The sequence below is a fragment of the Desmodus rotundus genome, chromosome 5 (assembly GCF_022682495.2).
Source record: "Desmodus rotundus isolate HL8 chromosome 5, HLdesRot8A.1, whole genome shotgun sequence".
Taxonomy (NCBI): Eukaryota; Metazoa; Chordata; class Mammalia; order Chiroptera; family Phyllostomidae; genus Desmodus; species Desmodus rotundus.
In genome coordinates, this window is record NC_071391.1 from 1,701,186 (window position 1) to 1,722,213 (window position 21,028).

A 21,028-nucleotide genomic window follows, 5' to 3' on the forward strand; every position below is an offset into this window, starting at 1 on the left:
TTTTCGAGAATGCCTTCGTTCCTCTGCGCTGTGTTCTGGACGCCGCCGCCCGATCCACCTTCCAGTTCGCCAGTCACTTCTTCAGCTGCGTCTCATCCGTGGTTGACTCTGTTCAAAGAATTTTAAACTTCCGTCTTTTTCCATTTATGGAAATTCTATTTAGTTCTTATTCATACTTAATAGTTCTTTTTTGGTATTTTTCTCTTCGCTTGTATATTTAAACTTCAAACACTGCCTGCACAAAATGAATATGGCTATTTTCTCTTTGGTGCCTGCTCCTTCTGGTGTCTACCGTCTTGGTGCGTCTGCTTCTCTGTTTTTCCGCTGGGGTTTTTCTGCTGTCATTCATGAAGTTTCAGCCCTCGGAGGGTTTTCTTTTTCTAATTGTAAGTCCGTATATATTAAAACTGGTAAGTGGGAATGTCGGAGGCCCGGGGCAGCGGTGTGACCCTCACGGAAGATCTGTGTTCCCCTCGTCCTTGCTGGGCTCGTGTGGGTACTGCCAGCTGAAGCTCAAGGGGCAGTGTTTCCTCGCCCCCCCAGGGTGGTGTGCTGTGGGCCTCCAGCCCAACGGGGACCCGCTGTGGACGTGACCCCTCCAGACAGACGTGGTTCCTCTCCTCCTAGGACAAGGCGGTCTTCCGTACAGATTCTGCAGGGCTGGGTGTCTAGTCATTGTCCCTCATGCTGAAGCCCCAGCGCTCCGCGGAGCCCTGCTGGGAGACTTGCCACCTGGGCAGGCCCGGGCTTGGATACCTGGCCACCCCTCGCCTGGGAGGCGATGACAGCCAAAGCTCAAGTTCACTCGGTTCCCTGAATGCCCTCGGGGCCCCTCAAATGCTCTGCAGGCTCATCCTACTTATGCTGTGTGTGCAGCCTCCGACCCCCCTCATTCCCTGGTTAGCTCGCCACTGCAGGGGACAGAGGGAGGGCTCCGAAGGTGGGACGTGGAAGGGCAGCCTGGGTTTCATGGTGGCTGGGCCCCGGGCCCCTGGACTGGTCCCTGACCCTTCTATGTTCCATCTCCCTGCGGAACTGGGAGCTGCTGGGCCGCAGAAGCGTCTTGTCTGCGCTGGTCCCGTGGGTCTCGTACGGGGACTCCAGGGCTCTGGGCCAGGCTGCCAGCCCCTGGCACGCTGGACTGAGAAGGACGGTGGTCTATGTGTGGTCCTCTTCCCCGCGGGGAGGAAGGAACCCCCACTAACTTGTGCTGAAAGCAGCCAGCCTGATTCAGCGAGGATCCTCTAGACCAGGGGCCAGCAAACGGTGGCCCCTGGACCCAACTGGGCCCACCTGGGCCCCAGTTATCACATTTAAAATGTAAAGAAACAAACAGAAGAATGCGCTGCAGGGACTGCGTGTGGTCCTCAGTACCTGTGATGCCCACCGCCTGGCCCTTTCAGGAAGCTTGCTGGCCCCTGATCTCGGCCAAGGACGTCCAGGAGAGACGTCACGGTGACCACAGGTATGACTTAAAATTTTCTAACAGCCACATTGTTTAAAAGGGCTGAATTCATTGTGTGATAGTATAGTTTATTTAACAGATTGAAAATACGATCGCTGCAATCTGTGATCAGGATTTTAAAATGTGTTGGGATGGTCGACACTTCCTGCAAAAGCCAGAGTGCTTCGCGGTTCGAAGGCTAAGCCTTCATGAGAGCGACCTGGTCTGCATCGAGATGCTACGGACTTCAGTTTAAAAAGGAGATTCTCACACCTAACTCATTCCAAAACTAAAGTTTTCCAGCAGCTGCATTGGGGGTCTGCATTTGAACGGGAAATTGTTAAAATTAAATCAAATTAAAATTCAGTTCCTCGGTCTCACGAGCCACGTTTCAAGTGCTCGGGAGACATGCGGCCCCTGGACGGGCAGCTCCAGCCGGCGTGTGACCCGGACAAGGGGGAGGGAGTGCCTGACTCAGGGCCGACAAGGGAGGCTGGGTGGGGGAGCAGCATCTTGTCAACCGGTATCTCCCCCTTCCCCCAACAGGGACTAGTCCTTACAGACCCTCCGGCACCCCCATTCTCTAGAACCTCCCCTGAATTCCCCTCCCTTGAGCCCCTCAAGCCCATGGCCCACACCTCCCGAGGCCCCTGAGGCCCACCCCCCTGGAATTCTCCTTATACCCGCATCTGTCTCCCGCCAGCCTCAGCTTCCTCCGCGTGGGCTCTCAGGAGGCCGTGGGAGCAGCAGCAGCAGCATTGGCAGCGTGAGGCTGCGTTTCTGGCCCCCACCCACCCCCTGCCCCCAGCACCAGGCCACCTTGAATTTATCGAGCAGCTCATATGCAGCCCGGGCTGCTTGCAGCAAAAAGTCGGGCGACCTCAATCGGGAACCTCGGGCCCTGCTCCCTGGCTCCCCGTGCCTCTGCCCAGCCCCCCACTTTCCTCTGCCCCCCCAATACTTCTCTCTTGACTGGTGAGCTGCTCTTGAGTGACACGCCCGTAAATAGGCGAAGGCGTGGGGCTCTGCCCGATCAAAGGGCTCCCTTCAGAAGCCGTCATTAGTTGCTATTCTGGGAACTGGTTATTTTAAGGTTCGTGTATTTTTTCTTTCCTGAGGAGCCGGCTTAGTGGATGGCGAGGTCCCGAGGTGCTGGCTCTCCAGTCAAACCACACAAGCCCTGTTTTGTCTAGGGTTTCAAAGATAACCCTATAATGAAAGCGTCGCTTGACAGGAGCGCCACCTCCCCCGTTCCTGGGCAGAGGTAGGCGGGCCTGCCGGGGAGCCCCCGCACCCTGCCAGCGCCCAGGAGGCCCCCTCGATGGGCCGCTGCCCTGCCATAGGGAGCCTGCGGTCAAGCCCTGGTGGTCTGGACGGCTTGGGGCCCCTGGACCGCTGTGCCTGGCGTGGTCACGGACACGGTAGCCCCAAAGGCCCAGCCTGGAGCCCGGCTCAGGAGGCGCCTTTCCAGTGCCGCCCCAGCTCTGGCCGGCAGCACCGTGGGGAGATGCCCGCCCTCACTGGTGGCTGGGGGATGCACACGGACATCTGAGTGTGAGGAAGTCGTCATACCCGGGGCTGGTGCCGATGTGGGGGAACTGGTGGGGACGTGCCCGCTGCAGTCACAGCTTCTGGAGAGGAATGCGGCAACATCTGTGTGCTACCATCAACAACACACGTGCCCGGGCGCGCTCTCCCTCCCGGAAGCCCACCCGTCTTTCCTGCCCCTCTCCTTCCCCTGACCACACGACCTGGTGACCTTTGCCTCTCCCCTGAGCTCCCAGGGCCCGTCTTCTGCCTCTGTGACTTGTTACCTGAGCCCACGCAGCCCGGCTGGCTCACTTCTACTACCTCTGCAACTTTCTAAATAAGCTTTCTCTTATAATTTGAAAAAAAAAAAAAAAAGATATGTGTCCCCTTTGACTTAGCATCTCCACCTCCAGGAAGCGGAGCTCCGGGTTAGGGACTTACACAGGAGGACGGGAGGACGTCCCTCCCGCTCTAGTCGGTAAGAGCCGCCGGAGGTGAGCAAGTGCAGACTCCGCCCAGGTGTGGGACTTCGGGCAGCCCCATGGGGGTCCGCTGCTCTGGAGGAGACTTTCTTGAGCTGCTCAGCGACAAACCTAAGATGCCGAGAGAGGGATCCCGGGTTCACAAAAACCACGCCCACGCCTCCTGCTCAGGTCCTGGGCCCTGTGTCAGCTGGGGTCCCACCAGGATTCGCCCTCTGTCTCACCAGCCTATGGCCCCCTCCCTCTGAGGCCCCTCCCCAGGCTCTGGGCTCACCCAGCACCCACCACCCAGGTCTTGGTCATTGGCCTGAGCCTCCTTCCCCTGAGGCTCTCTCTGGGCCAAGATGGGGACACTGACGTTTGAAACAAGGCCATTCCTAGGCTTGTAGACCAGCCGGGCTCTTAACTTCTCCAGCCCAGAAGCAAAGCACACATTCCTTCTACTCATCCCATTGGTGAGAACGAGTCACGTGCCCCCACTCGGAGGAGTCTGGGGGATGTAGTCCCAGCAGGACCACCATTTTCCCCAACTCAACGGGAGGTGTGGAAAGCTTTGGAGTGTCCATGTGATAGGATGTCTGTCCACCCATGTGCTTCCAGAGGCAGGGGCCTGGCCACCTGACTGTGAGGTGGCCTCCGCTGCCGACCTGTTCTCACCCACCCCGTAATTCACCTCTATAGCCCTTTCCAAGATCCCATGTCAGTGGCCAGCCATTGTGGGGCTGAGCATGGCCCCGCGGGTGCCCTAGAGCAACAGCCCAGCCCCCAAGGGGCCCGTGTGCTTATCGTTCCGTGGGTCAGAGACGCAGGAACACCCAAGGGGAGAGGCCTGGGAGGACACCGTGTCTGGCCCTCTGGCCCCAGCACGGACTGGCACCCCGTGGTCTGCAGCAGCCGGGCTCACACAAAGGGGACAAACGGGGCGACGGGGGAGGCCGTGGTCAACTCGCCGTCTGAGCCCTCCTCACTCCTCCCTTGTCCCCACAGTTCTGGTGACAGGGCTGGAGCTGGATTCTCTGTCTGCAGGGCTGGGCCGCCTCCCCAGGGCGCCGCTCGCTGAGGTCAGAGACGTGGGTGACCTGTCACAGCATGGAGGTGTCAGGGCAGCCCAACAGCAGACACGTCCCAGTCCTCTCTGTGCACCGAAGTTCTGTGGGAGATTGTAAAACCACATTCCCGCCTGCTTCCAGTACTCTGTTTCCCCATCCCTGCAATGGGGGCGTCAGTCAGGTGACCTCCGAGGGACTTGCAGGCATTCTGGACCCTTCCATCCATCAAGGGGACACCCTCGGGCCCCTGTGGTATCTAGGGGTTTCATTGCCAAGAGGCCACAGTTGCGGGAGGCAGGTCAGAGCTGACACTGGGCCTGGAGCTGAAACCTGGAGCTGGCCTCGGGGCAGCGTGCCCGGCAGGGCCTCCCAACGTGCGTGCCAGAGGCAGGAAGGCTGGCCTTAGAGCTCACCCCTGCCTGGGCCCAGCCAGCCTTCGTGGATTCCCCCTCGGGGGCAGCGGCACCCAACGCAGGGCCTCCCAGGAAGAAATGCTGAATGATGAAGCTCCGCCCTGGCCACGCCACACGGCCCCGGACAGGCCTCTTGCGTCCAGCCTCAGTTTCCCCAGACGCCCCCCGGCCTCCTGCGGTTCACGTTCTCGGTAGTCCCCCCACCCCCAGCAAAGGGTTTTCTTCCCCTCTGCACCCCTCCGCCTCTCCTGGGCATTTCTCTCCCATCTGTCTGGGTGACGGTCCCCACAACGAGGCCTCTCCTGAATGACTCTATTTATAGGCCAGAAAGGAAGCTTACATTTTTAAAAATTGAGCTCCAAGTCCCTGTCAGCGTCTGCGGGTGGACTGCGAGCGCGGCTGCCCTGGCAGGCACTGGCGGCGTGCGTCCCCGGCCCGGGTGCGTGCACGGCGCTCCTTGGGGACCTGCGGCTGCGGGGGCGGGGGACCGGGCACGTCCAGGGCCTGCCCGGGGCGCCCTGGCCTGGTCTTTGCGGCAAACCCTGCCCGGCTGCCTTGGCCAACCTCAGGAAAACATGCATTTTGATCAAAATGCGCCCTTTTTCAAACTCGTCACCCTGCGGGTCAGGGCACAGCCTGCCCCCGGCCGGCGCTGCTGCATATTAAGCAGTGGCTTGATGGCCACCAAAAATGGACGTCCCAGCCCAGAGGCAGGGCCGAGGGAGGGGGCCCGCTGGAAGGGGCAGCCGCCCTGGGCCCGGCTGTGCGACTCTGACCACTGCAGGAGGCAGCGGGGCCTGGGGGCCACCTCCCCCCCGCCCAGGGTCTGCAGGGCTGGCTGGGGGCACCCAGGGGCGGGCACTGGGTGGCATCAGGGTGGCCCGGGGCGATGGGGTCGGAGTGCAGCCCTCGGCCTCCCGGTGCTGGGTGGCAGGTGGATGCCAGCAGGTCCACAGCCACAAAGCCACCCTGGCCGAGCCGGGCAACCTGCTCCCCGAGGCCCGAATCCGAATCTTGGGCCCCAACATGGCCGCTGACGGGAGCTGGACGCCGACCCACGGGCCGGGCCGTGCGGCGCTGCTGTTTATTCTGCCGAGAGCGGCGGGCCTGTCGTTGCCCAGGTTCCGAGCGCTCCAGAGGCAGATGGAAATTTTTGTGGATTAAACCCGGGGCCGAGGCGCGCTGGGCTGTTTGGGTTGGCAGCGTGCTCCTTCCCCACCCCGTTCCTCATCCGCTGCTCCCCGCCCTAGTCACCGCCGGGGCCTCCATTCATGCCTCCATGCGCGTCCCCTCCTCCACCGTGGCACTCGGCCTGGAGCAGCGGCTCGAACCCTCCCCAGATCTGGAAGAGGCTGCAGGAGGAGGGAGGGCTGACTGGCAAGGCCTGTGCCACAAACGGGGGGCCCCTCTGACCCCCCAGATGTTCGTCTGTGAGATGGGAGCCAGCAGGAGGACCAGGCCAGCAGCATGTGGGGTGTGCCTATAGGCCTGACCCCCCGGGAACTGCCCCGAACAGAGGCTCCCTCACAGGCCCCCTCTCAGGAAGGCAAGAAGGGCCTAGGGCAGAACGAGGGGCAAGGCCTTCCACCACACTCCCTCTGTGTCCGGGCAGGATGGGGGGCTTCAGAAAGGAGGCTGGAGGGTGTTCTGGTCTGCAGAAAGGGTCTCGGGGAGCAAGGGAGCGAGGCAGGTGGGTGTTCGGGGAGCAGGTTCAGGGCAGAGAGCACAGTAAGTGTGAAGGCCCTGGGGTAGGACCGCCTGGCTTGTCTGGGCAGCCGCCGGGCAGTGGTGTGGCCGGAGCCACGGGTGAAGGGGGAGCCCAGGGGTAGGCCACCGGCCCTGGGAGACACTGGAGGGACTGAGATGTCACTTGGAGCAGGGTGGGGGCCTCGGGCCAAGGAGGGCCGCGCTCCAACTCCTGTCTGTAGCTGCGTGAATCGGGCCCAGTGGAGAATAGACTGAAGAGGGGCAAGCGTGGCTGCAGGGGAATCTGGGGCCCCTCCCCGCTCCCTGCCCAGCGCCTCCCTGTGCAGGGTGCAGGTTGGGCGGCCGCATAGCCCCCTCTGCTTCCTGCAGGCCAGGAGCTGCAGGCCAGGGCTTACATATAAAGAGCCATCTGTGTGGGCAGTGAGGTGGCCAGCCGGCCTGCCACCACATAGGGACACTGTCTCCAGCAGGACCCGCCTACCCCCTCTCAGCCCGACCACCAGCACCCACCCCCCGGTGGGGGCGCCTCAGGGTAATGTGAGGCCTTGGGCAAGGTACCGACGCCCAGAAGCCCCCTGTCACCTGGTCACTCCTGGCCCCCCAGAACGGGAGTCACACTCATGGCGGGGATGCAATGAGACCGGGGCAGGGCCCCCCGCAGCACATGGGACCTGCCTCACAGGCGTCCACGTGGGGTCCGTCTGGACCCACCTGGCAGACTCATCGGGTCTCAGGTCCAAGGGTTTCTGATGTAGCCTTTGACAAGAAGGGCCACATCCCATGGCCAGGGTGGAAATTACATGCATAGGGCACCATGGAGGTGTCCCCCGGCCCTGCGCCTTCCCAAATTCATGGGTGTCCCACACAGCGGGGCCCTTCCGGTCTGGACAGAGGGACCAGAAGTCACGGGAGCCGAGAGCCAGGAAGCCCAGAATGGGCTCCTTCTGCAACACGGCAGGCGTTCGCCTGTGGCCACGGGCACCATCTACGGGCTGGGGCCACCACGGCACGCAGGAGGGGACAGCTGGTCCCTTCCCCTCGGAACGTACCACCCAGCAAGCAGAGGAGAGGATGACCTGGGAGGCAGGGGTTCCTGTGGCCGGGGGGCAAGGGCCTGGAGCCTGTCCCAGAACTGACCCCCAAGGGCCAGCAAAGGGCAGCAGGACCCATGGGGACAGACATGACAGCACAGGGCTGGTGGCCAGTGGTGGCAGACCATCCCCACGGGGCCACAGTGGCCACTGCTCCCGCCTCACCTGGGCTGTCTCCAGCCCCTGGGATTCACAAGGATTCCACCCGCCGCTCTGACGGCCTGGCAAGGGGAGGGCCAGCCGCATGTCAGCCCCAGCCCCTGCTGCCCCCACGACAGCCAGCCAGGGACGGGCCGCATGGGCCGGCAGGTCACACTGCCAGTGAGCCCTCTCCTCCTGCGTCCCCCACTGGGCGGGCAGGCAGGAGGCTGGGCCAGTGCTGGGGACCACCTCCCTGGCTCTCCTTAGATTTGGGTCCAGGTTCCACCGGCCCTCTGCCCCCAGGTCCCCAAAGGCCCCCAACAGCACCCCTGGCCATGTATGCACTGCACCTGCCGCCTGTTCCCTGGGGCCCAGGGGTCCTGCCCCGTGAGCCTCTGGCCACCCATGTGTGTGGTGAAGGTTCCCTGTCTGCATGGCAGGGCCCACGTGGCCGTCACGGCGTGGCCCAGCTCCCCATCAGGCACGTGACACTTCCCACACCCTGAGCCCCGCCTGCGCCGTGCCCTCCTGGGAGGCCTCTGTGAACACGCGGTGTGTGCAAGGCAGCAGGCGGGGCTCTGGGTGCCCCAGGGGGCTGCAGAGTCTGTCCTGACTGTGTCTGTCTTTCTGTCGCTGCCGGAAGGGGTCTCGGAGAAGGCTCCTCTGTCCCGCCCGCAGGCCTGGCTCACTGCAAACACCGTGGGGACAGCCCGGGCCCGAGCTTACCCGCCCGGTCACCGGGCCATCCCCACCACAGCCTCCTTGGTGCACTCGCCACTCAGCAGGGCCCCTCGCCAGCCAGGGTCACCCTAAAAATAGCCTTGGAGGGCTTGCCGCCACAGCAGGGCCCTGTGTACGAATTCGTTAGAAACAGCAGAATGATGCTGAGTTCCCCAGGAGCAAAAATGTACCCACTCCATTTCCTCATTAACATAATTGCAAACAGAACGAATCTCTCCTGATTTCATGTAAACAACAGCTTGAAATCGTTTATAATCCTTGCAGGTATCAAATTAAGTTCTTACTTATGGTCTGGAAATTAATTACCCTCACAGCGAGACAAATGTGAAAACTGTGTATTTTTGACAAGAAAATTAAGCAGCTATTGGGGAAAATGTAACTTAATCGTCACAGAGAAAATTGTCTATAAATTGGTTGCGTTGTTTGAACTCTCGCCTCCGCGGCCCGGGGCCCGGTTGATTTGTACAAGAGCGTTTGCTTAATTTGGGGCTGGTTCGGGTTGACTTTTGGGGTAACATCAGGGGAAGGGGCCAGCAGGGCCGAGAACCGGGCAGGGAGTAGGGCAGGGTGGGGGCGGAGGGGAGGAGGGGTGTCCCTGCGAAGGAAGGAACGGTGACGGAGCAGGGACACGAGACTGGACCCCAGATCTGGGCAGCTCTTCCCTGACTGATGACCCTGAATTGGGGCCGGGACAGAGGCAGGACCTGGCAGGAGGGCTCCAGGCAGAGGGGACAGCCAGCGCCGAGGCCCTGGGGCAGGAATGGGTCTGGGGCGGAAAGGAGGCCAGTGGGCCTGCAGCGGGGTGAGCGAGGGACCCTTGAGGGCCGTGCTGCCAGGGCAGTGGTTCTGGGTGGTGGTCTGTGGTGGGCTCGGAGGTCACTCCCGGTCGCGTGCGGGCGAGTCTGTAGGTGGATGTGGCGGAGGGTGTTCTGAGGGGTGTGCACCCATCCATATCCAGAGCTGAGCTGGAGCCATTCAGGGTTCTCACCACCATCCAGTCCCAGCAAACCCCTCCCGCTCCTTGCCCCTGCTGTTGGGCCTCACTTTCCAGGAGTGGAATCTCTGTGTCAGGAGCATTTACTTACAAATGTTCTCCATGGTCAGACCTGTACAGAGTGGGGGTGAGTCCCCCGTCACAGGGCATGGCCAAGTAGAGGCCAGCTGACCCCTTGGCAGGCTATGTGGAGGGCTCCAGTGGCCGCTGAGGGGTGTGGCCATGGGTGGGTGTGACTTCCACACCTTCATTCGGAGCTCCAGGAGCCCCTGTGCCCCTGCTTCTGGCAGAACCTGGACACTCCCAGCAGCAACCCCTCGCTTTGCCCCCTCTGACGTCACATATGGCCCCGGAAGGGGGCCAGGAGCACCAGAGTCGGGTGCACTGCTGAGACAGAGCCCCCAGGACCCGCAGTCTGAGTGGACATACCCTCTGGGCCCCAGTTGGCAAAGCAGGCTGGTGGGGGCGGGGGCAGGCTGCTCCAGCCCTGGTAGGCTCACTGCGTAGCCTCTCTCTGCCTCTGTTTCCGCAGCCCTGTAGTATGAGCGGAGAGCATCCAGGGCGGCTGGAGGGTTGAGGGTGCTCCGTGTTGCCCCCCAGAGCAGGTACACAGCATCCACCAGGGGTGACTGGCAGGCAGGCTTTTTCAAGTTTGGGACAACGCCACGTGGCAGGCCTCGGAGAGCAGGCGAGCTGGAGCCGAGGGGGAAGGGGAGCGTTAGTCTGTCCAGGCTCTGAGCCTGGGACGGGTGAGGAGGGGAGCCCGCTGCAGATGCTCAGAATTTTCTAGAACAGGGAGGCCGGGGGGTCAGGGAGGCGTCCAGGGCAGGAGCTGGTGATGGGAGGCCTGGGTTGCGCCAGCGCTGGTGAAGGGTGGAGGCAGGCCGCCTGGTGGCTGGACGGCCCTGCTCACGGCCGAGATGGGGCAGGGTTGGCTGGAGGGCAGGAGGCAGCTTGGGACCCTCCCACACTCTGGAGGCCTGAGCTCCTTCCCTCCTGGTGCAAAGGGCTCAGGCAGCGTGCCCCACCCAGCTTCCTCTGGTCACCTCCACAGCCCCTGCCCCACATGCTGGCCGCAGCTCCCCATCTCGCTCCCAGCCAGCGTTCCCAGCCGGCGCCCCCAGTCAGCGCAGGCCGTGGTAACACAGCTCCACACACGAGGCGGCCTAGACATCAGCCGGAGGTCGAGGCCAAGGCGCCCGCAGGGCTGGAGGTGCTCGGCTCACTTCCCAGCTAGCCCTGTGTCCCCTGGCTTCTCTGTGCACAGCGGGGAGAGCGCTCGTATCGTCCCCTCTTCCTGTGAGGACAAGTGCTAGGGACCAGGCCCCACCTGTGACCTCAGGAGCCTTCCTCACCTCCCCGAAGGCCTCCTCTCCAAACACAGTCACACCGGGGTCACAGCTCAGCATCAGGCTTGGGGGGACACAGTGCAGTCCGTTACCTCCTTCCCCCACCAGGGCAAGTGTGAAGCCCAGCCCCCCTCAGGCCCCCCATACACACCCTCCATTCGAGGTCCTGGGGTGAGAAGCAGGTCTGGGAGGGGAGAGCTGGGGACACCGCATGTCCTGGTCCCTCAGGGCCACAGCAATCTCCAAGTCAGCGCACACGGCCCCTGCAGGTGGTGACGGCCGGTCTGCGCAGGCCCTGGGCTGAGCCACACTCTGCCGTTGCACCGGCCCCCGGAGTCTGGGTCCCCGGCGGGTGTTGCACAGAGGGGCTGCGGCAGGGGCTGGGGCTTTATTTCACCTCAGTGGTGGGGAAGGGGGTGGGGGCGTCCTGCATTCTCTGAGACAGAAGGTGAATTTATCTGCATGGTGCTGGGCATAGTGGATTCCTCACCTTGGTTTCATCTTCCCTCCCCTGTGGCCAGCCGGGGACGGTGAGGCCCCAGTCCCTCCCAGTCCTTGTTCTCAGCCACATCAAGCCCACCTGGTCTGGCCCCAGGGGACAGAGCGGCGCTGCGGTCAGGCCTCAGACTCTGCGTGCTGCTCCCCAGTGCAGGGCCCTGGGTCTGGCCGGCCTTCCCTGAGCCCGCCTGCAACCTGCCCCCCCCAGTGCCCAGACTTGCCCAGGGTGGTACTGGGCCCTGCCTCCTCTGTCCCCTCAGCCACACCCACTGCTCCCCCCACCCCCGGCCTCTCTCCTACCCTCTCATCCCCGTCAATTTGGCCCCATCAGCGGCCCTCACCCACTGTCCCAACGGACTTGGAGTGCCCCCTCACCAGCCACTGGCTCCCGCCACCAATTCCACAGCCCAAAGGGCCACCTGGAGTGACCTCCTCCAGCCCCTGGCAGCCCCCGTTCACTCCAAGCCCTGGCAGGGCTGGCACATGGCAGGGCCACCGGAAAGGACCTTAAGGCCAAGGGCAGGGAGAGCTGCCGTCGTGCCCACGGGGGTTGGGGGGACCTGGAGCTGCGTCCGCCATCCTAGATCCGCCGTGTCTCTGCCAGGGGCCGCTGAGTCCCCGGCAGCCAGTAGCCAGTTAGAAGTTGCCGGGCGTGGCGGGGGCCATCTCGGCCCAGGGAGAACGAAAGCTGCACCTCGAGGAGGCTGAGCTGCTCCTCACTCGGCCTTTCCACGCTCCACTGCTCTCGGCTCAGGCCTCCGGGATGTCGCTGGGCAGGAGGGAAACGGGGACACAGGAAGTTCTGGGGCCACCAGCTATCAGTGGTGAGGCTGCAGCTGGCGCCTGGGCACCTGTGTGGGAACCGCACACCCACTGACCGGGCAGACCGACCGTGGCCCGGGGGTACGGGGCCCGGTGACGTGGGTGGGGATGGCCGGAGCAGAGAGGCCCCGGCCCACAGAGCCCTGGGTGCCGGAACGCCCCGCACTGGCCTCAGGTTCCGTTTTAGGTTCACATTAGCTGTTTTTAGCTTCACGGCGTGGTTCCGGAGCACCTACTAGGATCGAGAGGGGAAAACAGCCCTGGTATGCCCGGGGGAAGTAACCAAAGGATGGGGCTGCCCTGCCCGATGCAGAAAGCCAAGCCACTTGGACAGGTTCAGGCTCCGAGACCGAGGAAGACCAGGCCCGCGCCCGGCAAGCGCGTGGTGCCTCCCACGAAGCTGGTGCTGCCGTTCTTCCTGCCGTACGTGTGAGGGGACAGAGGCACGGGCGTCAGGGATGATCTGTCCCCAGGCCACCTGGTGCCACCCAGAACACGTCCGATCGGGGAGGAGACAGGTGCCGACCCGGCTACTTAGGGGCAAACTATGGCAGGGGTCTCTGCTGGCACACGACAAAGTGCCAAAGGTGGTCAGGCCGCTGTTGTAAAATTGAAACCACTTCAAATGCAGGACCTGGGAGAGTGTGTGCGTGGTGGCCGTCCTCGGCTGGAGAGCTCCTGCCCCTGGGCAGCGGTCACAGTGGCCCCCTGGCCTCAGTGCATCAGGCTGAGCCAGGCTCCTCGCAGGGGCTGCCGCCGTCCCCAAGCCTGCCCACCCTGGCCGCCGACGCTGGGAGAGACGGTGTCCGTGTGGAAGGACTCCGGATCTACGAGAGAAGCACTGGGGAGGGCAAAGCCCCGGAAAGACGGTTCACCAGAGAAAAACCACCAAGTCTGAAAAGGGTCCTCACTCCTTCCGTCCCCCGAGCCTGTCTAATCCGACCTTCGGCCTGTTTCTGTCAATAAAGTTTTATTAGAACGCAGTCACGTGCGCTCGGGTGCAGCCTGTCTCCGGCCGCTTTCACCCTGCAAAGGCAGAGGTCCACGGTGGCCACAGAGACTGCGTGGCCCGTGGCGCTGAAAGTGTTTGCCACCTGGCCCTTTACGGGAACGTTTCCAGACCCTCGCTCTAAGAGTTTAAGGGCAGAGCCGCACACTCAGCAAAAACTCAAGGTAAACGGGCGGTGGCCCTTGCTGGTGACGCTGCGCCAGTCCGCCCTTCCAGAAAGTGCCCCGATGAGCTGTGTCCAGAGTATTAGAAACTGTTCCTTCTCCTGCAACCCCGTGACCCTCTTCCAGGAACCTGTCTCTGAAGACAGCTTGGACTTGCCACAAAGAGCTACACACGAACAAGTTAATCACAGCCTTATTTATAACACAAGGAATGGCAAACAGACCGCACAGCCGACGTTTGCGGGATGCTTGGCGCTGGCCCTCCCCGGTGGGGGCAGCGCTACAGCTGTCCGTGACCGGGGCGATGCCCGCTGCACCCGGGGATGAACGGGGCACGGCTTGGGGCGTGCGTGAGCGCGTGCAGAACGTCACCGGGCAGCGAATGCGGCCCCACCGCCGTCTGTCTGTCTCTGCGGTGCACTTAGAGATGTGTCTTTGAAGACATCTGCCTCTGTTTCCCAAAGTTGTCTGTCGTGAGTGGATCTTGATTTCAGAACTGGGGAAGTAAATAATGAACGGGGAGGTAGGGGACTTTGAGGGCCCCCCCAGAAGGACGCTGATATATCTGGCCTTGTCCCCACGTGGACCACCCGCTGCGCCATCCAGGCCATCCACTGCCACATGGGGCCACTGCACATGGCCAAGCCTTGCCACCTCATCCGGGAAGGGCAGGTGGCCCACACCAGGCTGTGAGACCTGGGATCCATCTGTCCCTTGCCCCGGATCTGCTGAGTGGCCACACATCAGGCGGCCTGCCTGTTCTGCCCACTGAGCAATGAGTGGTACTTGGTTTCATAAGCCATCAGGGTCACCGGGCTTTCTGTGGGGGGCTGCAGCCTGCTGGCTGGGGCAGGGCAGGACTCTCTGATCACACAGCACCCCCAGGCCCGTCTACCCTGACAGCCTCCTCCCCAGCCACCCAGCACCCCCATCCATCCCTCTGCGGGCACCGTCAGACAGCGGCCATGGGTACATACAGGCTCAAGGGCACCCTCTGAGGGGTCCCCCCAGGTCAAGTCAAGGTCTGTCTGTAGGCAGGACCTTCCTCCCCACCTCTCTTCTGTGCCCAAGAGGCTGACGCCACCCCCAACCCCGAAACAGGTTCAGAGCCCAGCCCAAAGTTTCTCCAAGGCCTTCAGCCCCTCTGGTCTGGGCAGCAACCCGCCATTCAGAGAAGAGCAGCAGGCCTCAAAGCAGAGGGGCCGTGCCCTCGGTGGCTGGGGCGGGTTGGGGCGGGGGGGCATGGCTGAGCCTGGGGGGAGGCCCTCCCTGCAGCCCCAAGGCGCCCCCCCGCCGCCCCCAAGGGGAGGGCACAGGGAGTCTCGGCTCTTTCCAAAGGCGCCAACATTTCCTTGTCACCGAATGAAGTAAATGGGACAATTAAGGGGGGCAGTTTTTAAATTGCTGCTTTAACCCATTTGGAAGTCTGCTAATTATTCTCTTGAGGGAAGAAATGCAGGTTCATTATTATAATGAGCTTTGGGCAAAATATTTCACCGAGTCTGACAAGCCGCAGGGCCTCCCCAAGAGTGGCCCTGCTCTCGGAGGCCCCTCGCCCGACCTGGAGCTAATTGGCGGGGTCCTCTCATCCCTCTGCTGTTTGCGCTTCGTGCAAAGCCCCGCTTTGATGTCCAGGACCAGATAAGGAGGCGCGGGGACCGAGGGAGCGGGTGGAGAGGGGCCCGAGCTGCGCCGTGCGGCCCCCCGCTGGCCCGCCCGCCCGGGCCCCTGGCCAAGGCGCTGTGTCATGAGGTAACCGCACAAACAGTCCTGCCTGAAAAAATATGCTTTTGTTTCACTAATAAATCTCTTGTTGGAACACTCCCCGCGGGCTCTCAGCTCTCCTCCGCCACGCCGCCTGGCAAGGCCTGCTGCCCGGATTGCGCTGGGACCCACCAAAGATGAGCAGCAGGGCTGGGGGCGCAGCACGGACAAGGGTGTGGTGGGCAGAGAGGCCGGGCTCGGCCAGTCCTGCCAGGGACGCCCGGCTCTCCCGGGGATCACCCCACCACACCGTGCTCCCATCCCCCACATTCCTCTCCAGCTCTCCTCCCTCACTTCCTCCCCACACGGGCCTCGGCGACCTCTCTCTGCCCCAATCCCTCCATCCCGGTCTTGGCCCTGGGTGGGGGGCACCCAGCCTGGGATAGGGGGCAGATTAGGATGGTCCTCTGCGCACCCCCAGCAGCTTCCTCTCACGGCCTCCCCAGGCTCCATCCCTGGGCAGCCCCTTGCTGTCAGAGGCCAGGGTGTGGGGGGACAGTGGTCCTGGAGTTTGCAGCACAAAAGGTAACTCAGCCTGGCCTGCCCAGGGTCCTGCTCTGTGGGGACAGGGCCACCCTGGCTCCTGAGCCATCTCAGCCAGGATTGGGGGCCATGTAACACACCCTGCCCACCCCAGGCAATGCTGGGGGCCAGTGCCCAGGGGACGTGCAGGGCCCAGTGGGCCCCTCACAGTGGTAGGCGGCTGGCGTAGCACCCCTGGGCCTGGCACCCACCCCCTCTCATCCCTCCTTGACCCTCGGCCACAGTCTCTCTGACTGGCCACCCGGCTGCCACCCACTGCCCCCATCTGCACCACAGCAAGTCTTCCCTTCCCCTGCTGGTGCCCATGCTGCAGGCCACGTGGCCCCGGAGCCCTCCCCCCCATCACCTGGTAGCAGCCCCCTCTTAGCTGGTTCCCCCAGCCCCTGCAGCCCCTAGGATCTGGCAGGGGTAGGTGGGGTGACAGAGGAGAGCTGAATCTGGGCGCTTGCCCGCCCACTTCCCAGCTGTGTGGCCCCAGGCACCCCACCGGCCTCTCTGAGCCCCGGTGCAGGAGACAGGGATGCTCGCTCCAGCCCGTGGCCCGGCCTACCTGGAGCCCTGTCTGCTAAGCACCTGGCCGGATGCCCGGCACGTGGCAAGGTGGAAGTTCCTGCTTCCCACCCCCTCACGGGCACCGCTGCGGGCACCGATGTGGGTTCGCCTTCCCCACCTGCTGCCGAGTGCCAGATTGAGGCCTGACGCCATCTGCCTGGGCCGTCAGGAGCCGTGAGGCCTGCAGCTCAAAGTGTGGCCTCTAGGCCGACCCAGCACCCACCCCCACCGCACCCACTGCACCCCTGCCGTGGCCCAGACCGTGGGCGGGGCTGGACGTGCCACAGGACGGAAGGCACTCCTGGCGTTAAGGAGCTGCCCCCAGTCAAAAATAGACCCCGTAATTACAGACCTGGGTAATTACTGTGCAGGAACAGAGCAGGGCCCTGTGACGGAGGGAGCCGGGGGTCTGGGGAGACCTCTGGGGGAGGGGCGCCTGAAAATAGCTCTCGGAGTTGCTATTAATAGGCCTCGGGCAGAGGTCCCCGGGGGAGAGGACGAAAAGAGGCCCCTCGTTTCTCCCCAGATGACCGTTGTTCACGTTTTCCATGGAAACGTTTAGGTAGCTTAATAATAATTTAGCTCTATTTGAACTTCTAGAAAATCCAAGCAGTACAGAAAGGCCAGAAAAGAGAAAACCTCCAAAACGTCCCTTTTCCTCCCCGAGGGTATCACTTGTTGTCCCAGAAATACCCATCATTCCAGACATGGCCATGCCCATGGCCTTGAGAAGAGAGAGTGGACAGACAGGCCAGTGAGCTAGGAGGCGGATGGACATGTGTCTGTGGGGCAGCGAGTCGGGTGGGGGGAGGACCGATCGATCGATCCATTGACAGACGCTGATGGGTAGGTCAGTAGGGGGGGGTGGATCAGTGGGTGGACGGACAAAGAGACGCATCACCTGAAACTATCGTGAACTGGTACTATAACTTTTGATTTACTCATTTTTCTTAACAAAGTGAAAAAGACAGAAGTGTTGAATTCAGAGAAGATCTTTTTCACCCGAGGAGGGGTTTATTTCTAAATGTGACTCAGGTTACGGGGGACCCATGGGAAGCTGGCGTCCTTGTGGGTTTGTGGTCTTCCTTCCACGTGTTGTGGTCTTGGACAAGACGGCGAGCCCGCCTCCCCGCTTCCTGTCCCCAGCACAGGTCAGTCGTGTGGCTGTGGCTGCCATGACCTCAGTCCAGCTCGCACCCATTTGGGTGCCCATTTGGGTGCCGCTGTGAGGTCCTGCCTCCCATCGGTGGCTTCTCTTGGACTCAGGCGGAGTTGGGCACACGTGGCCCCTTCACACACATGCCCATTCCTCAGTTCTCCGTTTGGATTTTGATTTATCTCCTGATTGGCTGGATTTCTTCCTCAAGCAGATGATTCTAGAAGGTCCCTCTGTTATTGCCTGCTTTTCTGTCTGCTTTCCTTATCTCTTTCAAGTGCCCGGAACAGGGCTGCCGTCCCACCTCTCGGGTGGCCTCACGTGCCGGCCACATTCCGCTTCAGGCCGCCCGCTCCCCGCCCCCATGTGGAGTTTCTCCTAAGGTTTCCTCACTCCGGGGCTCACCTCCGTGACCACCCTAGGTTGGTGTTGCTGCTCCCTGGGTTGGCGTGTCCTTTATCATTTCTCTCTTCCCAGTTCTCCGGTAACTTCTTAATAAGAAACGTGGAGAAAGCAAGTGTTCCGAACCCTTGCACATCGGAACGTGTCTTCATTCCACCGGTACGCCCTGCTGATAGTTTGGCTGGGTATAGAATTTCCAGCTGAAAGTGATTTTCCTTCAGAACTTTGAAGACGTCATCCCTGGTCTTCCGGCGCCTGCTCATTGGCATGCCTTTATAGGTGGTCTTTCCTTCTTTTTTCGTGGAAGATTTCAGTGTGTGCATGCTGGCCTTGGGGGTCTGAATTTCTCAGTGACGTTCCTTTGTGGGTGACTGCTCATTGATTCTGCAGGGCACGTGGTGGGCCCTGTGGAGACTGGAGACCTTGAGCTCTGGAAAGTTCTTGATTATTTCTGATCATGTCCTTCAAGCTATTACCTCTTTTGCGTCTTTCTAGAATTCCTTTTAATCAGGTTGAAGGCATTTTCCATGAAACTTCAAGGTCTTTTAACTTCCTTCTCTTTCAATTGCGAGGATTATATCCTCAACTCACCTCTTCAGAATTCTGGGAAGTTTCAGTAGCGACCCTGCCGTGAACATCCTGTGCGTTTTCTCATCCCCTGAGACCCGCCCTGGCTCTGATGGCACCTGGGGTCCCTGAGCACACCCCTCACACCTGTCTGTGTTCAGCGCTGCCCAGCTGCTCCCCTGCCAGTTCTCATTGGTCGGCCGGGCCTCTCCCTCCTGTTCCGAGCATTTTTAAATGTTTGCTCAGGATCTGAGCAGGGACGGGCTCGCTGACACTGAGGTTGTGTTGACAGTGACTGGGGGGGGGTGCCAGTCACTGCACTAGGGGACCCCCTGCATCAGAGTGCTGAGGCCACTGTTCCTGACAGCTTGCCTGGAGACGCAGGGCTGGCGGCCGGGAGCCCTCCGGGCGGGGTGCTCCGGTGTGACAGAGGGGCAGAGTGAGGACCTCAGGCCCAGCCCTCACCCGCTTCTCCCCTCTTGGTGCTGCGGGCAACTGCTCCACTCAAGGGGTCGGGGGTGGACGTCGGCCAAGGCATCCCCGCTGTCCCCTGGGCTCCCCACCAAGGTGACCTCCAGCGGAAGCTGCTGGTGGTCTTCTCAGCCAGCCTCCGCCTCCTGCTCCCCCTCCTTTACCCTTGAGACCCCACTCAGGACCCAGTTGTGGGGAAACCTGTGCAGAGACTGGCCAGGAAGCGAGGGTTAGTGAGACATGGCTGGCGGCACTTTGAGCAGCGCCTCACCCATCACATGGGGTCTGCCACAGCCGCCTCCATGTGCTTGTGAGGTGTGGGCCACACAGGTGGCCGTGCTGTCCCCTCGCTGAGCTCCAGACCCCGAGACAAGGGGAGCTGGGGCAGGGTGCTAATCCACGTGTCCCCCTCTCCCCGTCTGCACTGCATCCTTGGGGCTACAGGTGGTGAGAGCAGAACGAAGCCCCTCAGAGCCCGACAGACTCGGGGCACCAGCCGTGTGACCTCCCCCCGACCGTCTGTCTTCTCGCCAGCTGCCTGGGCCCAATGGCTGCTGTGCAGAAGGGCCCCCTGGCCCCTCCCTCTCTCTGGGCCATGGTGTGAGGCCAGGGCCCCACCTCAGGCCAGCAGGTCAGCTCTGGGGCCCAGCAGGTTGGGTGACGAGACTTCCTGCTACAAGCGTGACAGTTGTCACACAGCCGCCTCTTTTCTCCAGGGCTGGCCCCTGGGGTGGGACTCACGAGGATGCAGGGATGCCTTTCCGCACACGAAGTGAGGCCCCATGAGGGGGTTGGGGGTGGGCAACGGGCCACCAAATCCTGGTGGTGCCACACCCTGAGGTTGGGCAGCAGGGTGGAGCTGTGCTGCTAAGAACTGATCCTATTGTTAACGTCACTGGGGAGCAGATGGGGTCACAGGTGTTCAGCCAGCATAAGCCAGGGCCCGATGCTAAGCAATAGTCAGTTATACCTCATAACACACAACCCCCAGATCTCGGCGTCTTCCATGGCGGTTCCCTCAGGTGGCTGCAGGTCGGAGGGGTCGGATGGGCGGTGCTCAGTGCCATCGGTAGGGTCTCTGGGCCAGTGGGCAGGCTGGGGCACAGTTACCTGGCCTCTGTCCCCCGGGGCCCAGAGTCACCCTGCCTGCTCCCTGTGCCTCCCCCTCTCAGACCCCATCACCCCACTCTGGGGCTATTGAGGTGGCAGGTGACTCAACAAACCCAGACTTACACCCACGGGTCCCAACTTTCTGCTTCCCGGCACTTCCAGCAAGAGTACCACTAGCTGGCTCGCTCTGACTGGTGTGGGTTGCAGGCCCGTTTTGGGGGTGGGGGACTGCTTTCTGCCTGGGTGGTGAGTGATTGCCAGGATTGGAGGGGGTGGAGGGGATGATACCCCCGAGGGCAGTGAGAATTCTTCTCTGGGATTCACCAGCTAGAGGGAGCAGAATGCCCACCTGGCCGGCCCACCCGGGGACTGAGGGGCTGACCCTGTCGGGACCAGCTTCCCCGGGATGGCTGCCTGAGGTCAAGGGACCCCCACCAGCAGGGACACAGACCCCACCGTAGAAGCAGCCTCATGACCCAGGGACAGCCGGGGGGCTCCCGAGTCGGGAAGCCAGCCCCAAGCCACAGGGCCACCTGAAATGTGTGACTGCTTTAGTAGGAGTATATCCCAAATATTCCATGTGATATATTTACACTGTGAAAGCATCACTGTTTATCTGAAGTTCACGTTGAGCTGGCACCCGGGAGTCCGCCCGGCACTCTTGCTCGGGAGGGCCCCAAGCCACTCTGAGCTTGTCCCCCCTCCCAGGCATTGGCCCCGCTGCCTAGGACTAGCACACAGGTGCTGCGTGAACATGAACTTCCTCCCTCCCTCCGTCCTTCCTGGTGACCTGGAAGGGGGGCGGTTCCTGTACCCAGCCCCCAACCCCAGCCGCCCTCACTGCTTGCCCAGCTGGGTGCCACCATCTGATCAGCAGGGACAGGCCCTGCTCGCTCCTGGGGTCGGGCCTGTCTGAGCCCAGACCCCACACACACAGAGGGGGTCCCAGGTCCCTGAGCACAGAGGCCTGGGCACTGGGCAGCCACGTCCTGGGCTGCAGCAATGGATGAGCTGCTCTTCACGTCACCT

At 62.1% G+C, this 21,028-nt stretch overlaps 1 protein-coding gene across 1 annotated transcript in view; it reads left to right on the forward strand.

The window, feature by feature from the left end:
* KCNQ1 (potassium voltage-gated channel subfamily Q member 1) overlaps window positions 1–21,028 on the forward strand; it is a 254,249-nt gene that overhangs the window by 207,122 nt on the left and 26,099 nt on the right. The gene's annotated exons all lie outside the window — the stretch shown is intronic.